Consider the following 11,661-nt stretch of genomic DNA (forward strand, 5'->3'; position numbering starts at 1 on the left):
GTTTTGATGTGGCACTTAAGGACACAGTTTAGTCATGGGCTTGGCAGTGTTGGGTTAAGAGTTGAATTCAATGATCTTTAAGGTCTTTTCCAACACAAATTATTTTTGAGGATGAGTCTTGAAAGGATTCTCCAGAATACATGTCAAAGCATTACTGGATAACTAGTTCTGATTTTAAAAAGAAAAGCATAACTTGTTTGTCAAACTATATGTCCTGGATCTGGCCAGGACAGGGGTAGTTTTTGTGGTAGCCAGGACAGAGCACGGCCAGGACCCAGAGGTTATTCTATATCATCTCACATCATTGCCCTGGCCAGGGGCAAGGGACTCTCTTTGGGAGAAAAGGGTTCCTTCTGGTCAAGTAAAAGTGGCAGAGGGAGCCACCTGGTATTGTTTATTGTCAGGGAGTTTCCATGTGAATGGTTTCCTTTCTTGCACCCTCCGTCATTAGTATTGTTCCTGTTACTGGTAGTTTTCTTCTGTTTTCAGAAAATTGTTCTTATCTCAAGCTGTGATCTTTGCCTCTTCTGCCCCCAGTTCTTCTCTCCAGCCTGTTGCAGCAGAGAGGGAGAGGGGAAAGCAGGGAAGCGAGAGAAAGCGACTGTGGTTTGGAGTGTCTCAGTGGGGGCACTGAATTGGGGAGTATCATTTCTAAACTACGACACTATGGACGTAATGAAGCACCATAGGGTACGCAAGATGTGAAGGGAATTGACTGACCGAATGACACATGTTGGTATGTTCCCTCCTCTTTCGGAATCAGCAGAAAGGCAGTTAGGGCTTCCTTGCAAACACTAGTAGATCCCTAGCTATCGCTAGGCAACTGGATTCTGCCAAAACACTATTTATCAAAATTCTTATCTCATTCATTTTCTTCCTGTCCTATCCGAACCCTTAAAATGTGAATGTTTATGCTGGTCAGATCGCAAACATAGTCTTGCAAAATTATGCTCCATACAATACGTAATGGTCCTATATTCCCTAAAATTCATCTACAGAAATTAAACTGAAAATTGCCATATGATTTCACAAATCAATAAATATAAAAGTGATAATAAATAAGACATGAGGAAAGGATGGAAATCTTCATAATAACCACAACTGAATTTACCCTTCACTGTGAGAAGGTCTTTTACCAGTTATATGCTGACTTCTGGAGTTCTCTACCCTCATAAAAGAGAGATGTTTCCCAAAATAAAACTGTGCACTCAGCTTAACTATCACTGATGTGAATGTATTATGTTTGGATTTTTGTGTTGATATGTTTTATACAAACACTACAACCACATAGCAAGGCTTGAAGTCCTAGTTTTAAAGGAAGACTAGGAAGTCAAAATTTGTGATATATATTTACAGTCAGTCAGTACATTTCAGCAACAACAGTAAGCATTGATCACAAAATAGGTGGTTCATTCACTCAGATTTTGGAACTCATTGAAAAGAGTGAGTCAAGCTTCAGTAGCTCTGGGATTGGAAAGCCTAGCTTGAAGCAAAGCTTCAGTCACACTAGTGCTATCTTTATTAATGGGTTAATAAGGAGAGTATCAGTTTGTACCGTGCTGTGTGTTTCAGAATGTTAGAAAAGGCACTTGCTTTCATGGAAGGAGAAAGGCCGTCCTTGCAAATAAAGCAGAGTGTTTTCCTCCATCACTACAATACAGCTCCTACAGAAAGGTCTCGAGTGCCCTGTGTGAGCACAAACAGATATTCCATTGGAGCACAGTTCAGAGGAGTGAATATTTGTGATGATATCTTTTTGTGTGATGCAGTTGCCTTAAAGTAGTGTGTACATATATACGTGTGTACAAATATATATAATATATATAAAATGATGGAATCAATAGCTTGAACAATTCTGTACACAAGAATTGATTGTGTCACTTTTTGATCTTTAAAATAGTTTGATATGTACATGGATAGAAAAGGGTGTGCACTTTGCCAACATAGACACTGAGGTGCAGAAATTATGATTTCAGGAGGTGAGCGGTTGATATATCTGTGAATGGGTACTTTGGAAATAGTTCTTTTTGCAGAAAATTGTCCCAGACATTTTTTCTGAGTTCTCATTTTCATCATGAATATGTGCATGCTTCATTTTAATAACATCTCCATGACTACTTGGGAAAAAATTTTTTTTAGTACAATTCATGAGTATTCCAGTCCTGCATTGAAAAAGTAGCAGGCAGAGAAAGAATTTACTCTGCAACAATTTACATTTAAATTCATTTACAACAAATGCCCTTTGTGTGTGCAAGAAGTTTCTGTAACTGATGACATTCTATTGTACAAAACCACAGAGCAAGTAGCTGCCACATGATATCCAAACTGAATCATAGCTGAATGGTTACGAATATTCATTAATCCCTCTGTCAATTTGAAATACCATTTTACAGGGTACCAAGTAGCTGCAGTCCCAGGAAGTTCGTAAGACAAAGTACTATGTTGAAATGGGAAACATGATATCAATACTAAGAGAAGGGCAATATATGGCACAATATTATATCCTTTTAATTTCACAGCTGAGGAAAAAGAACTTTCACTAAAACCAATAAGTGTTTTGGATACTGAGAACACTCAGCAACCCTCAGGTATTTCAGATTGTCTTGTCCTTTGTCTCACTGGTAGCACAGGGTGGAGACATGCATTGATTACTTTCACTATTATTTTTTAAGTGTTTTTTAAAGTATGTTAATCAGAATGTTCTTTTACAACAAATATTTTGGCCAACATGAGCACTTCCACTTCATAGCTTTCATAGTATTCATAGCTTTCCTATGGCTTCTGTTATGACTGAATGTGTGTGTGTGTGCGCTTGTCCATTTTTCTTCCTGTATAACAGTACACTGTTTTTAATCACAGAACGCAGAGAGGAAGGGGGAGCAGTGGAATTGATTTTGTTGGAGGAAGAAGGGAACCTGAAAGAACAGCCAAGAAACAAATGAAAATGGAACGAAATTGTTTAGGGGGCTGGGGGACACAAAAGTGGGCCTGTGTAGATTGATTATGTATAATGGACTGTGGACAGTTCTGAGGAAAGTTAGAGTATGAAAGAATGCCAGATTAAAGTCAGAAAGGAAGTATGGAATGGGTAAGGACAGAAAAATGAAAGAAAATAAGAAAAAGGGCTGGGAGAAAGCCAATATAAACTGGAAGAATGGGAGGAATCTCATAGCATGTTTTTGGATATGTTTTTTTAGTCTATTTTTTGCTCAGAGTAGCTGAGGTCAAATATTAATTGGGAAGCAAGAGCTATCTGAAAAAATTAGCCAGCTAAAAAGCAAATGACTTTCACAAAAATTTAAAACAAGAAAATATATAGTATTTTTTACTTTGCTCATCTGGCAGTCATTGAACTTTTTGAGAATTAACTAATTAGAGCAAATCTCTGTTAATACAGAGAGATATCAATCCATATGTTTGGGTTTTTTTCTTGGAGAAGGCAAATTCACCATGTTTCAAACTGTTTTTTTGACATTTTGAAGACACAGAGTTACTGTATGAGCAGTAATAGGTTTACAGCAGGAGATTCATCATGGCACTGAAAGATCCTCATACAGTCTCTTAGAGGGCACTCTGTAGCTGCTTTAGGCCTAGCCTTATTTTCCATGAAGGCAACAAATTTGCAAGCAGAATCTCAGGAATAGAAGCAGAATATTTTCCACAGACAGTACTCTCCAGATGCACCTGATCTTTATGCTAGTAAGACAAGTGGGCAGCTCTCCCCAGGCCTAGGCAGGTTCAGAAGAGCTTTTTCATATTGGTTTCCTCTCCTTGAGGTCACTCAGGGTAAAATCAAGACAGTCTGACCACATTAGGTCCCTTGCTTCCTGAACAGCCACTCATCAGGACTTGAAACCCGGGTTAAAGACACACTAAAGACATGTTTTTAGCTCATGAGATGCCATGTGATTTTCTGAGCGAATGAATAGCTTTTGGAGTGGAGAGATTCCCAGCTGCCAGTAAGGTGGTTCAGGTATGTGTCATGCAATATAGTCTGTCTAAGTTAGCCATGGGAGACTAAGTTATAGTCTGTTAGTGTAACCCACGGACATGTTTTTTTGAGAGCTGATTGATTTTTTTAACATATATCAAGTTATTGTTCCCTCAAAAGCCCGCACCCCTGGGATGATAAGGGACTGTCTAGTGGAAAGCAGCACCTGTGAAAATAACCTTAAAATGTACATAAAATTATTTACATAAAACAATCATATACTTGGCTCTCAAATGCTATCTAAGGAGGACTTGGCACTCAACTAAGACAAAATACAATTATTTACCTGTAAGTCAGCTATTGATGGCATATGCTAGGATCACAATATTCACTTTCCATTCATACTTGCCATTCATTCTTGCCATTTGTACCTTTCTTTTTTCTCCCTAAGTTACAGTCATAATACTTTTTATTATAGATTCTGTGTAGTTCATCAGATTCTGTTTCCATTCCCTCTAGTCCTTCCCCCCCTTCCCTCCCTCCCCTCTTACTGTGAGGAGGTTCGGCAGAAGTTAGAACGCCTTGTTGTTCAAGGATTGATTACAAATGATAATGTTAATTATCATGTTTAAGTGTAGATTATGAACTGACTGCTACAGGTCATTCCAGAATTAATATCCTAATATTCTCATTTTCTTTCAAATTAACAGTCTTCTCAGTCCTCCTCTAAACTTCTTTTCCTTTTGGATTTGAAAGTTATGGGATAAACGAGTAACTGTGTGATGGTTTTGGCTGGGGTTGAGTTAATTTTCTTCACAGTAGTTAGCAGTGGGCTGTGTTTTGGGTTTGTGCTGAAAAGAGTGTCGATAACACAGGCATGTTTTTGCTCTTTCTGGGCAGTGATTTGCGTCAAGTTCATTTCTGCTTCTTATCCCACACCACCAGCAAGGAGGCTAGTGGTGCACAAGAAGTTGGGAAGGGACACAGCTGAGACAGGACATTCCATACCACATAGCATTAGGCTCAGGATGTAAAGCTGGGGAAGCAAGGAAGGGGAGAGTTTTGGAATGATGCCATTTGTCTTCCCAAGTAGTTGTTAAGCTCGATGGAGCCTTGCTTTCCTGACAATGATTGAATACCTGCCTACTGATGGGAAGTGGTGAATTAATTTCTTGTTTTATTTTGCTCATTTATTTGGCTTTTGCTTTACCCATTAAACTGTCTTTATCTCAATCCATGAGTATTGTCACTATTTCTCTTCCAGTTCTCTCCATATCCTACCCAGGGGGTTGAGTGAGCCACTGTGTGGGACTTTTTTGTCAGCTGGGGTTAAACCACAACACTTGGATATAGACAGAAATAAAATTGTTGAGTATTGAGCCTACATAGTTTTTACTAGTATTGCAGCATTATTGGAGGTTACACTTTTATTAAGAAAGGAAACAGGTTACACACATTTTTATAACTTAGATACTGCTTACATTTTAACCTCTCCTTCTTCTAAGCAACATGGCCTTGTCCAAACTGCTGGTTAAAAGTGGTCATTAATATATGAACATGCTAACACAGCCTAAATGACTGTGGGACTAGTTATTGCTGTTCTAGACATTGGTAGACAGTACCATTCAAGGGCCCAACTGGACCAGGCTCTTGCCACATATGGAAAAACATTGAGCAAACATAAGCTGAAACCTTGAAAAATTCACAGTTGTCACTACATGAAGAATGTACATAACACTGTGTTATGTGGGGAATATGTAGGACAGTTTAAAATCTGATCTATTGCATGTCAAGTGTTCTTTAGGAAACTGAACAAAGTTGTATGAGAAGATTTGCTCTTGCAAATGCTGAAAATGTTATAGTCCACAGTCTAGTTATCACACCTTAACCTGCTTGTGTTCTCATAAGACAGGAAATTAACATTTAGACAAAAGAGATAGGACCCATAGATGTAAATAGAAATGATACAGTTCTGGTCACCATAGTAAGCTATGGTCTCAGTTGATGCATCTGACCACTGCATTTTTTAGAGAAAGTGTAGTGGGTTGGCTTTTGGACTTTTTAGGCCTTCCTTAGCAACGGGGGTTAGAAATCTAATGAAGTATTCCATATCATCCTTTAGCGTAACACAACATATAAATAAGGCACAGATAAGAGAGCTCGCTCTCTTCTCTCTTCTGGTGGCTGAAGACGACAGGACGACAGGTCTCTCCACAGACAGTCTTTGCTTGTATGGGCCAAGGCCTGCCTGTTTACACCTGCCATTATCTCCAGTCCCTCCAGGAGGTGTGGGGAGTTGGTTGGTGCTTTGCACGGTTCTGCTGTCTCATTCAGGGAAGTATTTAATTAGTTTTTTCTTATTTATTCACTAGCTCTCAATTAACGGTGTATATCTGGAGGATATCTGTTTTAGTTTTTTTTATCCCTGTTTTCCCCCTCCCTTTTCCCTTTTTTCCCCTTGGGAGTTCCCTATTATGTGTACAATATATTCAAATTGTATATATAATTGTAAATACATGTAAATATATATTTTTAATATAATCCCGTTTCGTTCAGGCTTCTTTTGGTTTTTCTGTGGTTTGGTTTTTTTTTCCTCACTTGAAAGAGCGGGGGAGGAGGGGACAGCTTGGATTTGGCAAGAAAGCCAGGTCAAACTGATACAAAAAGATAATCAGGAAAAAAAGGGAGAATAATAGGGAAGTTTCTATTTATACAAGGAAAGAATCTTCAAAGTCTGAGAGAAGGGAGCATTTGGTACTGCACTAAGATGTTTACCTGAAAACAGGAAGGAAAAAGGTATCAATACATTGAACAATCAAAGAGAGAAATGTCATAACAATTTTGAAATTGATAAGTAAGCTAAAATTAAATAATAGTAAACGAGAGAATATTTAAATGATGTGTTAAGTAGTTCACAAAGGGCATGAATGTGACAAAAGTAGACCAATTTGGGGATAGAGAGAATTACAGAAAGATTAGATGTAGGATACAAGTCACATAAAATTACCAGGAATAGATACAATTAAATTCACTGCAGAATAATGTCAGCACATTTTCGTTTGCATTTTGATACTTTTTACACATTTACACAGATTGAATACAAATATATACACCTGTATATATATATATATAAATATATGCATACACATAAAATATAATATGCACTGTCATATGCACGTAGAGACATTGAATTTTTAAAAATGAATGTCAGTCATGTACTTGGTAATGTATAAACAGTTCTAGCTTTTGGCAAAAGCCATGAATCTGAGGATAGAACTCATCTATAATTTCCATAGCAAGCCCATATTTTCTAGCAATAGAATTCTTCTAAATATCATCATACATTCTAAAAATACTTTCTCCTTCCCTTGCACATAAAATTCTTCAAAAGGTAGTACTTGAAATGTTTACATTTATTTGAGAATATTTTTAATACTCTACACTGGTGCGGCCTGAGTTTGAATATTGTGTGCAGTTTTGGTAACCACAGTATGGGAAAATTATTAAGTTCTTAGAGATCATTCAAAGGAGGGAAATGAAGATGGTGAAGGGCCTTGAGGGGAAGATGTATAAGGAGTGTCTGAGGTCACTTGGTCTGTTCAGTCTGGAGAAGAGGAGACTGAGAGGAGACATCATCGCAGTCTGCAACTTCCTCATGAGGGGAAGAGGGGAAGAGAGGGTGCAGACATTGATATCTTCTCTCTGTGGACCAGTGATAGGATGTGAGGGAATGGCATAAAGCTCTGTTGGGGGAGGTTTAGGTTGAATATTAGAAAAAGGTTCTTCACCCACACGGGTGGTTAGGCACTGGAACAGGCTCCCCAGCACCAAGTCTGACAGAGTGTAAGAAATGCTTGGACAACTCTCTCAGGGACATGGTGTGACTCTTGGGGATAGTCCTGTGCAGGGCTCGACAACCCATGTGGGTCCCTTCCAACAATGCATTCTGTGATTCTGTGATTGTGTGAATTGTCACAAGGTCCCTATTATATATTCTCACTGCATTTTTACACTATTGTATAAGTATAACAAAAATACTTTTCTAAGACCATATACCTATTGTTTCTACTAGATCACTTTTTTTTTTTAATTATTGACTCTGTATTAAACTACATTAGCTTAAAAGTGTTTTGGTGATGTACCCCAAGGAACAAACATCTCCAAAGTGAGTATTAAAATATACAGTATGTATATGAAACTGTGGCAAGGAATTTTTGTCCTATTTTTACATGACAGCAAGCTACAGATTTTAATGTGAAAATCCGAAGTGAAGCAGGATTGCATGCAGGCATTGGGCCAAAATTGAACTGTGAAAATTTAAACTCTTGTGTAGGCTGCAAGATTACTTTCTTGTCTTGATGGTGTGATTTTCGGACTTGATCTTTCTCCTCAATGTTTACACAATCTTTATTTCAAGGTACAATAAATTTATTAAGACAGTATTTTCTCTAAAGTTCTTATAATTGTAAAGGATTTCTTGTGTTAATAAAATACCTCATAGTGATATTGATTTGCTGAAAGTTTAGATTTACCTTTGCCTTTTTATGATTTTGTCATGTTTTGTTTTAACATTCTCTTCCCCTCAATTCTGGGAGATATGTTTTCAGGTCAACTGTCAGTCACATGCAGGTCATCACCAGAAAACATAAATAAAACTGCAAACACAATGATTTTGCTAGAAACCTGAAAATCTAGAAAATTTTCACAATATTAACAGGAAGTAATTACATCTTGTATTGTGAGATCTTTGCATAAAAATTGGTGTTCTGGTGACTATTTATGTACTGAACATCTAGAATTCCACTGAAGCTAATTATTAAGAAAGAGCAGTGATTAAGGGATGTGAGTATAAACATAGGTTGCATTCCTTATTTTTCCTTTCTATTATAATGATTAATTCTGCATTTGTTAGTCCTAAGTATAGTCTTTCTCGTTTAACTGTATATGTAGATGTATGTAGGTCAAAAGCTGCGCAATCAACCCAAAAGTTAACAGTTTTTTTGAATATACTGCTTAAACAAACAAAATTAGCACAAAAGAATTATTTAGTGTAGCATATATTTAAAACAAGCTCAGTAATTGCTAAAACAGTTAATTAGAAAAAAAATCAATTGCATTCACTAGGATACTCTATAAACCAGTTGCATCATTTAGTGTGTATGAAATAGTAACTCTTAGCAGAAATTCTTACTAATAAAGATATCACAAGCAGAATTCATTTCAGTCTCACACGGATTTCCAGCAGGTAATATCTATGGCCATGTAGATTTACTTTTTCTCTGACAGCAAGAGTACATAATTTGGCTTTGAGATGATCTTTTGTCTGTCTGGTACATCTTCAGATCTGAAGCTTGACCTGCCCCCCACCCCCCATCATCACCTTTTATGTCAGTCAGAATCCTGGTTTTTGGAAAAACTACTTAAAAAAAAAAAAAAGGGGAGTGGGGAGACTGGCTTTGGGTTTTTTGGTTTGGTTACTTTTTGGGCTTTTGGTTTTGTTTTTTTTTTTTTTTAAGCAAGAAGTACTAGTTGTCTTTAAAGATTTTTTTTAAGCAACTTATTTGTTTGGGTTCTTGGACATGACCTCATTAGGCATCAAACTGTTTCTTTATTTTATTGCTAATAAGCTTAATTGAAGCACAATGGGGCAGTACTGCTTGCAAAGTAAAGACAACATTGTTTCTGCATCTCAGTGGCAAGTACAAAGACTTTCAAGGCAAATAGCAGAAACCTGTATTCATTCTTGCATAACAGAATGTGAGTAATCATGGCAGGTGCAGCCATTTTTCAATATATTATTGAAGAGAAACCCCACAGGCAAAGAATATATTCCTAGCTAGCTGAATACAGAGATCTTAGAGTGATAGGTACTACAAAAAGTGTTACGACTGATAACCTGAACAAGCCAGGACTCTTATAGAGAAAATAATTACCAAATGTTCATGAATAGTTATTTCCTATTACAGTGCCCAGTTGCAGTGTAGGCACTTAAGGCTATTCGTTGTTTATTGAACATCTTCAGAACAAAGGAACCTTCACCGAATGGCAGGCTTTTTCTGATTGCCTAGGAGGGCTTACTCTTTTCATTCGTGCAATCCATCTCCTTAGTATTTTTTTCAGAAACAAAAGGCTCAGTTGAAATTGGAGCCACTCCCTACAGTGTTAGAAATTATAAGTGCAGACTTAAGCCCATGTGCATAATACTTTTAATTTATTTTCATAGTTCACATGCCCTTCTATCATATGCTGATTCCCCAGCTCAAAAGCTGACTGATCGTGGCCACATTCGCAAAGAGATTGAGGCACCAAAGATAGTAACTTTTCATGATTTTCATAAAAATTTGCAACTGAGAGTCCTCAAGAACAGAAAATTAATGGCTGCTGTATTTACTGACAGTATGATTTCCAAATTGCAATACAAATGTAATGGCCATTGATGCTGCTTGAGCGGCCTGTCAGATAATCAGCTGTATACTGCCACAGCGCATGTTGCCACTTGCTCGGAGGGCAGTGAGAGGGCACAAGAAGGAACTGAGATCTTTGCAAGAAGATGGTGAATCAGAGAATCCAGGAATCTCAGGGAAAGGGAGAGTTATAAAGAGTAAGGTAAAAGACTGGACCTACCATGATAAGGACACCCAAGGTACCTCAGAAGACAGCTCTGTACAACGCAATCTTCTTGATTGAATTTGACTGAAAAACATTTTTCAAAAATTCTGAAGAAAATTTTATTAATAAATTCCACAAGAAAGAAGAGAATTTTAAAAATTTAATCTCGTTTTTCACTCTTAGGCACTGTGCAATGATATGCCCTTGCTTCCATAAGCATGTAAGTATTCAGAAACTATCAAACTATACAGATCTAGCAGAGCGATGCCTAAGTGATAATAGATTGGTTTATTGAGAAAAGAGCACAACACAAGGAGAGATAGACAATGTCTTTCAGTAAAGTCTTCAACAAATAAAATAAACCAGCAAACCTACCGCTGCAAGAGGAATCAGCTATATCAGAGTTACAACTGTTTCATGACACAGAGTACCCAGTGAAGTCACTGCCTGTGAAGTCACAAATGGAAGGCATCAGTCAACCAAAGAAAAATAAAATCAATGGAGTATGTTAAGATGATGAATACCAATAGGAAACTTTACTGTTAAGTGAAATTCAACAAAAATGTCCTGCCAAGAACCTCTATTTTGAGAAGGTCTGTTGTGGTGTAAAACTGAAAAATGATTGAAAAAAAATATCTTCAGACATTTTAAAACTTCTGTTTTAAAACTTCCCATTTCTCATGGATGAGGTTGTCAGTTTCCCCCACTTACAATACCCTCTGTTAGTCAGTTTAGCTTTCATTACACTGATGAAGTCAGCTGAAGAGACCCACTCCAGCACCCACCCTTGTATGCAAATACCCCACACCGTCAGTGAAGGTATAAACAGGAGGGAAAAAAGTGACCTCTGTCTCCAGCTTAATTATCTATAGGTGTGGCAGGAGGAGGAGAGAGCAGTGCACAAATGACTCATCTGGAATGTGACTGCTCTTCTGTTCCTGTGACATGGTCTACAGTTCTCTATGAGATGGATTTTTTTCAAGGATGGAATTTTTCAGTTGTGCCTGATCTGATGTGATTTATAAGTTACAGCATGGCTCCAGTCCTGCTAACCTTCTGTCAGGCTCCTCATGATGCAACTCAGGAGACTCCCTACTGCAATACTACAAAGTCACCAGCTG

At 37.6% G+C, this 11,661-nt stretch overlaps 1 long non-coding RNA gene across 2 annotated transcripts; it reads right to left on the reverse strand.

Moving 5' to 3' along the window:
* Positions 1 to 445: 445 nt before the first annotated feature.
* Positions 446 to 10,944, reverse strand: LOC108503584. Of its 2 annotated transcripts, XR_001876868.1 has the most exons (4): positions 10,916 to 10,944; positions 10,556 to 10,624; positions 8,464 to 8,622; positions 6,548 to 6,706 (listed from the first exon to the last, which is right to left on the reverse strand). It is a non-coding gene; the product is annotated as an uncharacterized LOC108503584 (long non-coding RNA). The 2 variants fall into 2 exon arrangements; XR_001876869.1 differs by lacking the exons at positions 6,548 to 6,706; positions 8,464 to 8,622 and adding an exon at positions 446 to 551.
* Between the last annotated feature and the right edge of the window lie 717 nt (positions 10,945 to 11,661).

The sequence above is a fragment of the Lepidothrix coronata genome, unplaced genomic scaffold, assembly GCF_001604755.1.
Source record: "Lepidothrix coronata isolate B3197 unplaced genomic scaffold, Lepidothrix_coronata-1.0 Scaffold5, whole genome shotgun sequence".
In the NCBI taxonomy this organism is placed as follows: domain Eukaryota; kingdom Metazoa; phylum Chordata; class Aves; order Passeriformes; family Pipridae; genus Lepidothrix; species Lepidothrix coronata.